Here is a 15,896-nt window from a genome sequence, read left to right as displayed (position 1 = left end):
GGCTCCCGCGCTGTCGCTGCGCTCTCGAAAGTGTGGGGGCTCAGCGTCTTTTCCGCGCCTCCGAGTGAGGTCCGGGGCCGTTACAGATTCCTCTCCGCTCCTCCGCGGCTCGCAGCCTTGGGTGCCTGCGGTTAGCCACTTTCAGGTCTCGGCGTTTTTCCTTGACTGTCGGAGTTGCCCTGCGTTCAGGGTGGGGTTGAGCGGTCCTGGCGCTTTAAGATTTGAGGGAGATGGGAAATAATACTTTCAGGTGCTAGGCTCTTACATTTATATATAGTATTTCACGAAATCATCACAACTCAGAGCCAAATGTGGAAAGTGAGGAGCAGGGATGTTAAATTACGCTCGGACGGTCACGGAGTAGGAATTTGAACGCAAGTCTTCCTGACTCCAAACGGACCTTCCACAGTATCGCTGAGTAATGGGTCCAGGTGTACAAGTTCATGCAGTATTAGATAGTAAGCGCAGACTTAAGTTTCCCAGGAGTGCTATCAAATAACAACAGTGACAACTTGGAAACTTCCTGCAAGTGGAGTTTTCATTCTTTTATTATGAAAGAGCATTTTTGAACCATATGGAAAAATACTGTTTTCTTAGAAAGCATCTAGCAAAAAATAATGTCTGGACAAACTACATAGAAGAGCTGGGTCAGAACAAGAGATGTTCAGCACATTTTTTTGGTAGTGCTATATGGTGGATGCTCAGGTCTTGGAGAAATCAGTCAGGACAGTAAAAAGAAATCTGAAAATCTTTTTGTTTTAAACTTTAGCTAACATTTGTTGTTGTTGTTGTTGTTATTATTATTATTATTATTTTGTTTTTTTGAGACAGGGTCTTACTCTGTAGTTGAGACTGACCTGGGACTCACTGTGTAGCCCAGGCTGGTCTTGAATTCACAGCGATCCCCCTGCCTCAGCCTCCCTAGAGCTGGGATTACAGGTGTGCGCCACCACGCCCGCTAACGTTTGTTATTGTTATTTATTTTTGTTATTAGTTATGTAGCTCAAGGAGTTACACAGATAAACCCAGTCTCAAACCATGTTATTTGATTCCTTACAATTTTGTGATTTGCTATTGCAAACAATAATTTCATTTTATAGACTGAAGAGCTGAAATACAGAGAAGGTCCAAGATCACTCACTAAGTAAGTGGAGGAATTGAGGCAAGTGTTTACCCTAGGTGTTGCCTTTCATTTAATAAATATGCATGTTGTAGTAAAATGGAGCTTGTTGACTAGGAAGGGCAGAGCAAAATCAATTATTTGACCTCTGTGCTCTTTCTGCAGAAATAATGAATGCTAGGTCTTCCTTTCTCTTTTGGTAGGTCATTCGACTGGCTTTCATTTATGATTTATGGATTTTCTCTTAAGTATGCAACTCTTGTTGGTATTGCAGGAGGCAGGTTGCTATAGTACAAATGCTCGTTTTCTCTAAGTACTGACATAGTATTCGATGGCAGGAGGAACATAGTGATTTAGTCCATCATTTCTAAAATATCAAACTGATTAATAGTGGAGAATTCTTGCTTAAGTTAGTTAGGATATTGATAGGCCAGAGACCTTACGGACACAAAACTGTATTTGCTATTCAGTAAGAGAAGTTGGGTCCTGTAATAGTTTTCAGGTTGATTCTTTGGAGGTCATTTATTTTTTCTTCGTATGGCTATTGGCAATACCCGGAACTGTGGTGAGGCATCTTGTAGTCCATTCTGATGAATCCCAGGGAAAACAGCAGAATTGATATGAATGAATTAGCAAAAAAGCTTCATTGCTATTTAAAAAGAAAGAGGGTGGAACAAGGGAGGGGGAGGAAGGAAAGGACAAAAAAACTGCAAATAGAGGGAAAAATAGAAACAAAGCTTTTGTGTACAGGGAGGGGAGGGGGCATGGAGTGGGGTGGGAAAAAAGAGGCAGGATGTATTATGTACAGGTGCGTATTCCCTATGATGTGTATCTAAAATGTACCAATAAATGTTTGCTTCAAAAACAAAAACAATACAAAGAGGTAGGAAGTACGTGTCCTAGTGGTAGATGGTCAGCAGGAAAAATTTTAAGCAGAGGCAGCATGTTTTTTAATAATTAAAAAAATTATCAGTACATCTTTGCAATTCATGTAGTTTATGATCATTTTGGGGAGTGGTCACGTGTACATATTGCAGTTTGTTTCTTTTTTAAATCCTCTTCCCTCTCGCTCTCCCCTCTTCCTTCAGTTCCCTTATCCCCTTGTTGATACTAAATGTTTTAGCTCATTTTTTGGCATATATGTTTATTTATTAACTTCAGTTATTAGGCTTCTGTACATGACTTGTCTTTATCTCATCTCTCCTCCTCACCCCTCGCTGCCCTTGTTCCATATTGCAAAAGATCTGTCCCTTTTAAATCCATCCTTTGCAATTTTCTTTGTACTTGAGGGAGCATGTTTTATCTGGAAAACATCATTTGGAGTTTGAATATAATACCAACATGGCTGTGCAAGATATTTATTCAGGACCATTTAACAAAGGAACTTAGAATAGGCTTAATACATGCAAAAGGTGGTGTAGACTTAATGGCTATAACAATACCTTAAGAAAAGAAAATAGTCAAAGGATCAAGAAAGTGATCAGAGCCAGACTGTGGGTGATCAGAGGATGAGGAAAGCCTTCATGGGAAATGAGTTAAGTCAGTCTCAGAGCTGGGAAGGATTTCCATAGGCCGGGAGAATGCCAGACAAAGGTTCAGCTGAGAAGTGTTCTGACACTGTTTGGAGCATAGTGACAGATTATGTCAGTCGTGAGATCTGTGTTTGCTCTGGTAATTAGAGAGGTGTAGATTTTTGAGCAGGCCAAATTTCCCCATTCATGTTCTACATATCCTTGTCTAGAGGACCCTTCCAGAGGATGGGGCATTTCCTGGTTCTAAAAGAATTTGTCAACTAAATGCACAAAAAGTTTTCTTAACACAAGTAAAAATTTTCACATTCCAAGTAAGTTTGCCTTTTTCAAAGTCCCTGCCCCAATTATCAATTACAAAAAATTTAGAAACTGCAATAATATGAAAAGGAAAATTACCGTAGTCTTATCAAGTGAAGACAGTTGTTACTAATACTGTGATTTTTTCTACTCTTTTTTATATGTTCTTTTAATCATGCTATATTGCTTTATATATTTTTTTTTACTCTAAATTCTATAGTATTAGTTTTCACTGAATTACAACTGGGCAGTAGTTTATTAAAATGTCTGCACAATTTTCTATTAGTAATTGTGCTGGAATTTCTTAGTCATCCCTCATTGTCAGTATGTTTTTGATAACACTGTGATGAACATCTTTGGGCGTAGCTTTTTTATTTTGAAAATTCCTTAAAATAGAATCTGTGAGTATAGACTATGAGTTTTTAGTGTTAGACTATTTTATGTATGTTTTGAAACTACTGTATATTTAATTTGGGACATTTATATGTGAGTATAGAGTATTTGGATTCTAGTAACCCCCAGATCTATCTGTGGCTCCTCAGTTACACTCTTTCAGACGATTTATTTTGATACAAAGGATTAACGAAATCATAGGAACTGGGCGAAAGTTGGAAAGTTGCTACTGCCGAAGAGAGAGATGAAATACAAGTTGGAAAGCAGGTTTGGTGAGGGTGAACAGGAATTCATAGCCAGATAAGAGGGGTATGTGATAGAATACTTTCAGGCCCTAGGGGTTGTATTTGTGAAACGTGACTTTAAACCCCCACCTTCCTGCCCCTAACCAAATACCATGTTTGTCTCCTTGAAATGTCAGCTTCTGTCCTTTTGTACTGGATTCCTAGATCTGTGTCCTGATAATGCAAACCACTGATATGAACTTACTCTTTTATTCTTAATTTGCAGAATTTACATAGTTGAGGGTAAGAATAGGGACCTTTGCATAATTCTAAGCACAGGCCTTGAGTGCAAGGTACAGAAATGTTTGTGAGGGGCACTCAACAGGCTGAAGACTTGTGTCCTCCCTTGAGCACATTTTCCAGAGATGATCTTTGAGAACAGCAGCCATTGGGAGAAGCGTAACATTCCCGACCTTATCTCCCAGCTTTCGGATGCTCCTTCCCCTTTGTCCCCAGTCTCTAGTTACCAGAGAAAATTCCCTTCCTGGAAGAGGGGCGCTGTGCCCACTTTCCCTTGTCGCACAGCACTTGCTCCTTGTGATGGAAGGACAGGGGCCCAGTGTTGAACAGGTGCTTTGACTGGGCCCCTTCCTTACTCCTCAAGCACTCACCTGAGCTTGCTCTGGGACCTACTTCTGCCTGCCTTGGGCTGGGAGACTGGAAATCCACTGAGGCAAGTAGGTCATTCAGTGTCTCTGAGTACCATGGAAAGGGACTCAAGGGATAAGGAATGTAACTTTGAGGTCTCAAACCATCAGTCTTGAGGAGACCTGAAATAAAACATGAAAAAAGCCTCACGTTACAAAATGAGTCCCCGTCTCTTTCAGGTCCCCTGGGAGATGATTTCTGATGGAGGTAGACATTAAGAGGAGTAGCATATTTGAGGCAGAATATGTTCTGTGTTTAGTTGGGGCCTCTTTTTAAAAAGTTTGCTTAAGTTCTTAGAAGGCAGTACATCTATTTTCATTTTGCTCAGGCAATATCTGTCAAACTTGAAGCAGGCTTAGCAAACATTTTCCCTAGAGTTAAAAGTAGAAAAGTTAAATTTAAATAAGCTAGCTTGTTTATGCTCACTATCCTTAATTTTCCACTTGACATTTATCTTTTAACACACTCCTGTTCTTTGTACACATAGAAGTTGACACAGATCAGGCACTGGGATTGTTTAGGCTCTGGGAGGGTGAGTGATACATTTTCTTCTTTTTTTTTCTTTCACTTTTTGCTTTGAAAGTATCTGGTTGGCCTATGTTCTTTTGAAGGCTTAGAGTTAAATGATCAAGTGGTCACTGGATCTTTGCTGGGGCTGGCCTTAAGGTCTCTGAGAATGTTTTCCTTTTTGAACTCTTTTAGTTGTTTTTGGATTTCAAATATGAGTATATTTCTTTTCTGTGGAAAGTTTTGTTAGAAAATGTAAGTGATACAATCAACAAGCATATGATATTTATCAAATTAATAAAACCAAGGAGTTTATAAATCATAAAATTTTGAGGACAGTTTTTCAACTATAATATGTAACTTTGTTTTATTTGTAAATACAATATTTCAAAAATATACGAAAAGAAAATGAGAAAGAACATATAATGTTTGAAGATCATATCAAACTAGTAATGCATTTGGATTATCAGTCTGTTGCATACATTTTTGTTTATTTCATATCCTTTTTTTGCTGTCATATATACGTATATTTGAAAGTTTTATTTAGTATCTTCCTTTCTTGTCATGTATGTTTGCAATCTTTAATAAATTTAAAAAAAGGAAATTGATGATATGGTTAGTCCACTGGGTGTGCTGAACCATACACATTGTTTGCTTTGTCTAAATTGCACTGAGCTTTCAAGCTTGTATTTTTGTCCCTCTGCCTAGCCATGTGGAATGGAACATTATATTTGACAAAGGATTGCTTTTGGACGTTTCTTATCCATTGCGTTGCAAAATGTGAACAGGTGCCACAGCTAATTTGAGAAGGCGAGAGCCTATTTAAAAAAAAAAATTATCCTTCCTCTTCCATTAGTGTACGTGCAGCAAAGTTGTCTTTTAAGTAAATTGAGCATTTGTAGATTTGGAGATAGAACTGCAGCAATTCAGGCAACAACTTTAAGACAATTTCAAGGCTATCTTTTGATCAGAATTGTGTAGCTGCTCAGGTAAAGCTCTTGATTCAGGTAGTGCTTTCTTTGTAAGTGAAGTGACTCTGCTTAAACTTTACTTGTGTAAAATCTGTTTTAATTGATATGGTTGTACTACATTATAAATATAGAGCATTGGTAGAAGGTAGCAGCCGTGTAATTTTGTGATCATCATCATTTAAAACCTAAATTTTCAAGGTACTTACCAAATAGACCATATATAAAATTAATAGTGATTGCTAAAAGATCAGGACAATAATTTTAGCATACATTTCACTCTATCTTTAGAACAGTCTGCAGCTAACCAAAAACTATGATAGTTCTGTGGAGAAGAAAGATAGAAACTGAGCACTTTGTGTAATTAGTTTAATATTTATGAAACCAGATGGGGACATTTCCATTTAGCTTTAGACTTGATAACATCTGACATTATATTGAGTTACTTAACATGTCTCAATGTAGAATTCTAAAGATTAGTGTGCATTGCTTTGTTCATTTAAGAGTGTGAAGAAGAGAGCTAGAAAGGAAAAAGAGGTAAAATTAGTATGTATAATCAGTAGGATTAGAAATTGTTCTATAACTGCCTCTTGTAGATAACTAATTTTGACACTTGATGCTAGCATTTACTGTTTTATATATATAAAGGAATGATTTTCATTGATTATTGAATGGTCCTTTGGGTTTTACTTCATGTAGGATATTTGAGGAAAAAATAAATTCTGAGGTTTATTGAATGCTTTTTGCTAATCTCTGACATCTATTTTCAGTTCACCTCAGCTTCCTCTTTGGACAACACACACATTCAAACCTGTTATTTTTGGAAAACATAAACAAGTTGTGTATCACAATCACTGAGGCACATGCCACATTCAACTAAGGAAAATAGACATCTTAAAATATTCAAGGAAATTTGAAAGAGAGGGATTAGTGAGTGCTTCTCAAAATTAAGTAGACCGTATGTATGTTCAAAAGCTTTTTCACTTGTTAAGAATCGGTGCCAAAGAGATATTTATTTTTGGCAGAAACATTTACTATTACATATGTTTTGGGGTTGTCATTTCACTTGATCTTAGCCAAAAGGCCGAGAAGTGATGGGGGTTGTCATTTCAAAAGAAGCATTTTCTCTTTTAAAAATTCATCTTGGGTGTATATTTCATGAAATATTTTTATCTTTGACTAAGAATTAAAAATTAAATATGTTCTCCATTAGTCATATAGTATGGCATATAATTTCCATCTGGTGCTTAACAGTATCTGTGAATTTTGGGTTTTTTTTGTTTTTTGTTTTTTTTGGTAATGGGGATTGAACTTGGGTCCTTGTGCTTGCAAGGCAGGCCACCGAACCGCTGAGCTAAATTCCCGGCCCCTGTGAATTTTGTTTTTAAAGTCTATAAAAATCAGAATAATATAGATAATGAATTCATGAGGGTGCTAACATGTAGCTTCTGCTGGGAACACAGTTAAGCAAATGTGCTGAGTATAATAATCTGAATATCAAGACTTAGATCTCCAAGTAAAATTATCTAGCAGTGTTGCCCAAATATTTTTCTGTCCTTATATAACTGCGTAATCTGGTAATGTGAAAGTGAATATCTTATCTTTTCAGAAGAAAATATAGAGTAGTTCTTCCTTATTTATGGTTTTATTTTCCATGGTTTCAGTTATCTATGGTCAGTCATGGCCCAAAACTACTAAATATAAAATTTCATAGATGAAAGTTTGTAAATTTTAAATTACATGTTATTCTGAGAACGATGATGGAATTTCATGCTCTACTATTCCGTCCATCCTGGGATGTGAGTCCTTCCTGTTATTCAGTGTGTTCAAGCTATATACACTACCCCCACTCCTACACTTGTCACCTAGTGGCCATTTCCATAACCCTTATTTTATTTAATAATGGCTCCAAACACAAGAGTAAGGATGCTGGCAGTTCAGTTTGGATAATTTCAAGAGAAGCTGCAAAGTCCTTCAAGTGAAAAGATACAAATTCTCAACCTAAGAAGGCAAAAAAAAAAAAAATCATCTGTAGAAGTTACTGAGCTCTGCAGTACAAGACATGTAAAGAGAACATACGTGAGAGTGAGTGCATTTACATAATTTTTATTATAGTGTATTGCTATAATCATGTTATTTTTGTTAATTTCAGTAAACTGTACCTAATCTAGAATTTAAATTTTATCATAAGTGTATATATAGTGACCAGTTTATCTGAGGTTTCAGCCATCCAGTGGGAAAGTCTTGGAATTCATCCTGGGACTACTATAGTGACTTTTTCCTTCAGAATAGTGTAAAAATATTGGTATTTATGTAATTATTTGGGTAACTCTTGATATTTTATAAGCATTCCACAAAGATAACTTTTTCTGCCAACTGTTCAAAACTCTTTTTTTTCAGTATAATTTTTATTGCATAAAAATATGTAACAAAATTTCATCTAAGCCATTTCTAAGTATATGGTCCAATAGTATATAACATATATTTGTTTTGTAAAGCAAATCTGCATATCATTTGCATCTAGCATATCTGAAACTCTACACCCTTTAAGTAGCTTACTCTTCCTCCCACTTCACTCCAGCCCCAGGTAGCCGCTATTTTACTTTATGAATTTGACATGGTAGATTCCTCATATAGGTAAAATCAATGTTTGTCTTTTTGTAAATGTCTTATTTCGCTTAATATTGTAATATATGTCAGAATTTATTTTTTAAGGCACATAATCCATTGTATGTACATATCACATTTCATTTATCCAGTCAGTGTCTATTTGTGTTTGTTTCTACATCTTGTCTGTTTTGAATAATACTTCTGTGAACATGGACCTGAAAATACTTCATGACTCTGCTTTCAGCTGTTTTTTTATTTTTTATTTTTTTTTCTTTTTATTGAGGTTATTGGTACAATCTAGGTATACAATACAATTACATTCGTCATTGGGATTCTGCACCTTTACATAATAGGTCTTGATTCTCATTTTTCCCCTTGTCCCTGCCCTACCTCCACCCCCTCCTCCCCTCCCCATTTACAAACACTTTATTTCCATTTTTTCAGTTTCTCATATTTTTTTCCTCTCCCTTATTACCTTTCCCCCACCCTTCCCACTTTCCTTACACCTTTAGCCCTTTACTTCCTATTTCACATTATTAATTGTCTCATTAGGATCCTGTGTACTATTATAGTTTTTCACACCAAAGAAACTATTCGGTATTTCAGTTAAAGAAATCGCTGTATGAACATTAAAAATAGGGAATTCTAAAATAAAACTAAAAAGGAAAGTAAAAGAGAAAAGGCAATGATGTAACATCAAAATAATCCTTAATTCTGGAGATGAAAATGGTCCCTGAACATATTTAAATTGCCTCTCACTCTTATAGTCTAATATTATTCTTTTTTCATTATTTAGAGAATACTTTATTAGTTTCTGTAATCAAACCCACGTAGATATGACCTTACATATTTAGTATGATGTGTTATCCCTGTACACAATGGAAAAAATAAACGCCCAACATAGGAAAGAAATGGAATCCATAAAACAGATTCAAACAGATATCCAGGAGATTAAACACTCTATTGAAAGTGTACACAACAGAATAAAAGAATGCGAAGATAGGCTCTCAGATATACAAGATAAGATTGCAGTCAGTGACCATGAAAAGAGAGGTCTCTTAAAAACAGTAAGAGATCATGAGAAATCCATCCAACAACTCCTAGATGATGCAAAGAAGAATAACATAAGACTGATAGGAATCCATGAAGTAGAAGGAGAAAATACAAATGACTTAAAAAAGCTGTTTGCAGAATTAATGACAGAAAACTTCCCAAACAGAGGGGAAGAATTTGACACTCAGATAACAGGCATATAGGACCCCAACTAGCTACAATAAAAAAAAATTTACACCTAGACATATAATAATCAAGATCCCAGAAATCTTCTCCCAACAGAAGAACAAAATACTACAAGCAGTAAGAGAAAAGAAACAAATCACATACAAAGGAAAGCCCATCAGAATCACAGCAGACTTTTCAGCTGTTTTTTTAATTATACCCAGAAGTAGGATTGCTGGACCACATGGTTCTGTTTTGCATTTTTTGAAAAATTTGCATACTGTTCATAGTAGTTGCACCATTTTCATTTTATCGTCAGTGTACAAGAATTCTGATTGTACCACACCTTTACTGTTATGTTTTGTATCTAGATGTCCCCCGAAAGTCTCAGGCAGTCATACATGGGGCTTTCACAGGTGGCTAGATCGATGGTGTGTGTGTGATACTGAGATTAAGGATGCGTAACTACTAACTCAGTCCACTGATCCGTTTAGCCTAGCTCTGGCTGTGGATAATGGCCCATCCTTGGTGTTGGTGTCATCACCCAAAAGGTGGGAAGCCTACAAAGGATGTAAGGGAGAGACAGGCTGCTGCTGCTGCTCTTGCTGCTTTCTGCCTGCAATGTCATTAACTGTCTCTTCTCTGCCCCTTTGCCATGCCACACTGCCTTAGAGCCAGCCAACAGTGGACTGAAACCTGTACAGACTGTGAGCTGAAATAAACCTTTCTTCCTTTAACTTTGGCTGTCAGGTATTTTTGTCTTGGCAATGAGAAAAATAAATGACTAAGAAATTTACCAACTTTATTTTCTAGTATTTTTGTGAAGTGGTAGCTCATTGGGGTTTTGATTTGCATTAGTGTTGCTGAGCATTTTTTCATATGCTTATTGGCCATTCATACATCATCTTTGGAAACATGTCTATTCAAGTCCTTTGCCCATTCTTAAATTGAGGTGTTTATTGTGTGTGGAATTTTAATAGTTTTTATGTATTTTAGTTGTTAATTCCTTACCAGATGTATAATTTGCAAACATTTTCTCCCATTCTGTATGTTGCCTTTTTACTCTGATGATTGTGTCCTTTATTGATGAACTAAAATGTTTATTTTGATGTAGTCTCATTTGTGTATTTTTGCTTTTGTTTCTTATTTAGCATTGGTTATCTTTAGAAGTTTAAAAAACGTATTGTTGGTATTGTTTCAAGTTGATGTTTGTTATTCAATTTTTCCTTATTCTTTATAATTTTGATTATACAGGTCTTGTATCTACTTTGTTAGACATTTGCAGAGGTGTTTAATTTTCTTTAGAGCAATTATAAATAATATTGAATTAAAATTTTATTTTATTTCTTTTTTGTTCTCTATGCATAATGAATACATTAATCATGGGGAATCGGTACATGTACATATCATATCTTCATCCCTATTTTTTTCTCTTCATCACCCCTGCATCCTGTCTTCCCCATCACTAGATCCCCCATCCTATCTCCACAGTCTATCTTCATTTGCTGTCATCTTTCTTTTATTTTGCTTTTTGCCTCACTAAGTAGAAATGCAGTTGTTTTTGTATTTTGATCTTGTATCTTGCAATCTTTCTGAATTCAGTTTTTTCTCCCAGAGGTTGAAAATTTTTTAGTTTTTTAAAAATGTAGATGATCATGTTATCATGCAGTAGTATAATGTTTTTTTTTTTTTTTTTTTTTTGTGGTACCGGGGATTGAACTCATGTCTTTGCGCTTGCAAGGTAGGCCACCAAACCGCTGAGCTAAATCCCCGGCCCAGTAGTATGATGTATGACAACATAAAACTACAGTACTATAATATATAGTACAATCAACAAAAATTACTGTATAAGCAAGGTATACCTATAGTACAAAAAAGACATTGAGTCTCTATAAACAAGATATATAGAACTGTACAAGAAAAAAAGATGGGTTGCAAGTCCAAGTAGTGGATTGTAAGTCCAAAAAGTCATTAAACAGGCAGGCCATTAAATGAGGAATGTCTGTCTGTCTTTATATAGATTTACAAGGCAGGCTTACAATTCCCTCTGCAGAGTCAGGTGTAAAGAATGCAAAAGGGTTGTCTGTGCACTGCAGATCTGAAGGATCCAGTCAAAAGCTGAAGGCTTAGAGCTCAGTGTAGAGTCCCATGAAAGTCTGTATCAAGAATCCGAAGGTTCTGTGATGGAAGGCCGAAGAGTCTGGGCTGAAAGCTAGAAGAAAGATGTCAAGGCACAAGTGAAGACTGCAGTTCTTCTAAAGAAACGAAGCAAGACTTCCTTCTTCTTTCCCTTTTTATTCCATTCATGCCTCAGGCCTATTGTTGATGCAGCTCATACTCAAAGTGAGTCTTCTGCTTTAGTAAATCATCGAATCATACCAGAACTGTGCTAAGCCAATCAGTTTGGCATTTCTTATTTAAGTTGACACAGCAGTTAACTATTACACATTTGTACTGAACATGTACACAAATTCCATTCTTGTAATTATTCTCTGAACAATACAGTATATTAACTATGTAACATTTACATTGTGTTAGGTATTGTAAATAATAGGTGACTTAAGAATACGGGAGATATGTATAGATTATATGCAAATACTACACCATTTTACATATAGAACTTGAGCACCCACAGATTTTGGTATCCATGGAGAGTCTTGGAACCAGTCCCCCACAGATACAGAGATAATATGCTCTGTGTGGGGTTGAGAAAGTTCCCCTCTGTTCCTAGTGCACCGTTCCTAGATAATACTGAGTGGTTGTTGAATTACATCACATGATTTTTCTCAATTGATGTGAGTGTGTGATTTTTCTTCCCTTGCCTGTTAATGCAGTGGATTACATTGGTTGATTTTTAAGTATTGAATCAGCCTTGCACATAAGGAGTAGGTTTCACTTAGTCATGACTATACACACGTTATTTACATACATATATATGTTACACACATGCACATACATTGTTGGACTCAATTTACAAAATTTTAAATATCTTTGTATCTAAATTCATAAACATAATGGACTATCCTTTCTTTTTTGTGTTTTCTTTATTTAGTTTTGTTTTTCATAATACTTTTGCCCTATTCACTTGTTTTCAGGTTCATTGATTTTTGCATACACGCACACACACACACACATATAATTTATTTCTGCTTGCTTTGGGTCTTGCTGTGTTTTTCTAGTTTCTTAAGGCAGGTACTTAGTTTATTGATTTGAGGTTATTTCTCTTTTCCATTGTTAGCATTTAAGTTCTCTAAATTTTTCTTTTAATGTGGATTTGCCTGTATCTCACAGATTGTGATATATTGTTTTTATTTTCATTCAGTGCCATATATTTTTTAAAAAATTTCCTTTGAGACTCCTTTGACCCATGTTTGTTTGTTTGTTTGGTTTTTTTGAGACAGGATCTCACTATGTAGTTGAGATTGACCTGGAACTCACTATGTAGTCTAGGCTGGTCTCAAACTCACAGCGATCCTCCTGCCTCAGCCTCCCGAGTTCTGGGATTACAGGCATGTGCCACCACACCCTGCCTCCTTTGACCAATATTGAGAATTTTTTCCTAAAGATAGGATGGCACTATTTTGCCCAGGCTGGTCTCCAAATCATGAGTTCAAATGATAAACCTATCTTAGACTCCTGAGAATCTGAGGCATACACTATCATATCTGGCTGATGTGGCTCAGAAAACATAGTTTGAGTTGATTTGTCATTTAATTCTACTCAGAGGATATACTCTATATGGTATAAATTCTTTTAAATTTGCCTAAATATGTTTTATGAGTCACAAGAGTATATATGGACTTTTGAAAGAATGTGTATTTTTCTATTTTTGATTAATGTTCTAATGTTGATCAGATCCTATTGGTTGATGATACTGCTCAGTTTTCCTATATTCTTACTGATATTTTTGTCTAGTAATGCTTTTAATAGCTGAGAATAGAGTATTGAAGTCCTCAACTACATTTGCAGATTTTTCTGTTTTTCCTTTATCAGTTTATCAGTTTTTGCTTTATGTATTTTGAAGTTCTTTTGGTTGGGACATATACATTTAGGACTGCCTTATTTTACTGGTCATTTAAACTTTATCATTTTGTAATGGCCCTTCTTTTTGTTTTTTGGGGACCGGGGATTGAACTCGGGTCCTTGCGCTTGCAAGGCAGGCCACTGAACTGCTGAGCTAAATCCCCAGCCCTGGCCCTTCTTGTCTCTAATATTTTTATTTCCTTTCAACTCTATATATGATAGTAATTGATACTTAATGCTTTAAAAATTAATGCTAGCTTGATACATATTTTTCTTTTTATTTTTAACTTACTTATATCATTATATAGGAAAAGAGATTTTTGTAGACAGCATATAGTCAAGATGCATTTTTAGTGCCAGATTTAGCTCAGTGGTTCTGCCGCCTGCAAGCCCAAGGACCTGAGTTTGATCCCCAGTACCAAAAAAAAAAAAAAAAAAAAAACAAACAAAGATGCATTTTTAAATTCAGTGTGCCAACTCTTTTAACTGATGCTTTTATAACATTAACAATTAAAATAATCATTAATATTTAAGTCAAGTTTTTTTTTTTGATTCCTATTTTCTGTTCTCTGTTTATTTTTCTTGTTTTTCTGTGGATTATTTGGACACTTTTTAGGGTTACATTTTAATTTATTTGTGATTTTTATGACATTTTGTACAGTTTTAAGAGTAAGGAATATTTATTTGTTTGGTACCGGGGATTGAACTCGGGTCCTTAAGCTTTCAAGTTAGGCGCCAGAACCACTGAGCTAAATCTCCGGCCCAACAAATATTTATTGAGGGAAAGGCAGCGCCTGCCTGAGAGGGGCAGGAGGAGATACTGGGAAAGTAGGTTGCCCTTGCACAGTTTTCTTAGTGGGGTTCTTATCATGGTCTACTGTTGACATTTAACCACTTTAAGTTAAGAATAGGAACCTATACTTTCAGTTAAGATATTTTACTCTTTCTACTTTTTAAATATAATTTTAAAAATTACTCTGTATACATTGTTACATACAGTGTTACATACAGTGTTACATTTTGCTTTTTCCATAAAATATGATTAAAGAATTTTTTGAGGTTTGTGGTAATCGATTACGTATACTTCTATTTTTACCCTTTCTGTTATTCTCTTTTCTTTTTTGGAGGACTCAGACTTCTGTTATTTCTTTTGCTAAGAAGGCTCCCTTATATCACTCTATCAGTGCTAGTAACATCATTTTCTTTCGTACAGAGTGTCTTTTTAATTTTTTAGGGTAATAGTTTTGTCAGTTATTGTAGACAGGATTAATGTTACTGAGTTTTAGCCCTTAGGAAAAGGACCAGTCTTTCTGGATGAGATGGTTTCAGAAGAGATAATATTAGCTATCATTTGAATTGTTGTTCCTTTATAGATAGTATATTATTTCTTTTGCCTATTTTAAAGATTTCTTTCTTTTGCTTTAATTTTTTTTGGTACCAGGGATTGAACTTGGGTCCTTGTGCTTTCGAGGCAGGCGGCAGAACCACTGAGCTAAATCCCCAGCCCTGCTTTAGTTTTAATAAATATAATTTTGATGTATCCTGATGTATTTTTCTTTGAATTCATCCTGTGTAGATTTCACGTAGTTTCTTAAATCTGGAGACTCGCTGTCTTTCTGACAAATTTAGAAAGTTTGCGTCCATTGTGTCTTAAATACTGCACTACTTTCTGACTTTCTCTTAATAATTAATAATGTTAATTTTTAAATTATTGTCCCTTAGATCCTGGAGTCTTTTTCTCCCAGCCTTCTTTCCCACTGTTTTTCAATTTGAGTAAATTCTATTGATCTGTCTCAAATTCAGTGGTTCTGTATTCCATCATTACCATTTTATAATTAAAACCATCAATCAAGTTTTAAATTTTTAAGTTGTGTTTTTCATATTTATAGTTTCCACTTGGTCTTTTTTTTTTCCATTAGTGGGGATCAAACCTAGGTGTATTCTACTAATCTGAGTTATACACACACCATCCTATTTATTTTTTGAGCCAGGCTCTTGCTATGTTGTCCAGGCTGACCTTAAATTTGTAATCCTCTTGTCTCCTGAGTAGCAAAGTATAAAGGCTTGTGTCACGATGCTCATCCATTTGGTTCTTTTAAGATAACCTTTATTTAATTCCTAAGATTTTCTATTTTTTCATTTGTTTCAAGAGAACTTAAAATTGATTTCTGAAGCATTATATTTTAAAAATAAGACTGCTTTAAAATTCTTGTTAGACCTTTCCAGTATCTATTTTATCTTAATATTGGCATCTTTTCTCATTCAATTGTGATTTTCCTGGATTTTCATCGATAAA

The 15,896-nt window shown here is 35.4% G+C and overlaps 1 protein-coding gene across 1 annotated transcript in view; it reads left to right on the top strand.

Moving 5' to 3' along the window:
• Positions 1-125: 125 nt before the first annotated feature.
• The window catches only part of Ttll7 (tubulin tyrosine ligase like 7), a 132,898-nt gene continuing 117,127 nt past the window's right edge, over positions 126-15,896 (top strand). Inside the window, exon 1 of the mRNA XM_010613737.2 lies at positions 126-145. The gene's annotated coding sequence lies outside the window, so the exon portion shown is untranslated. The remainder of the gene's footprint in view (positions 146-15,896) is intronic.

The sequence above is a fragment of the Fukomys damarensis genome, unplaced genomic scaffold, assembly GCF_012274545.1.
Source record: "Fukomys damarensis isolate Sample0158 unplaced genomic scaffold, DMR_v1.0_HiC HiC_scaffold_33, whole genome shotgun sequence".
Lineage (NCBI taxonomy): Eukaryota > Metazoa > Chordata > Mammalia > Rodentia > Bathyergidae > Fukomys > Fukomys damarensis.
This window is presented reverse-complemented; position numbering and strand designations above follow the sequence as displayed.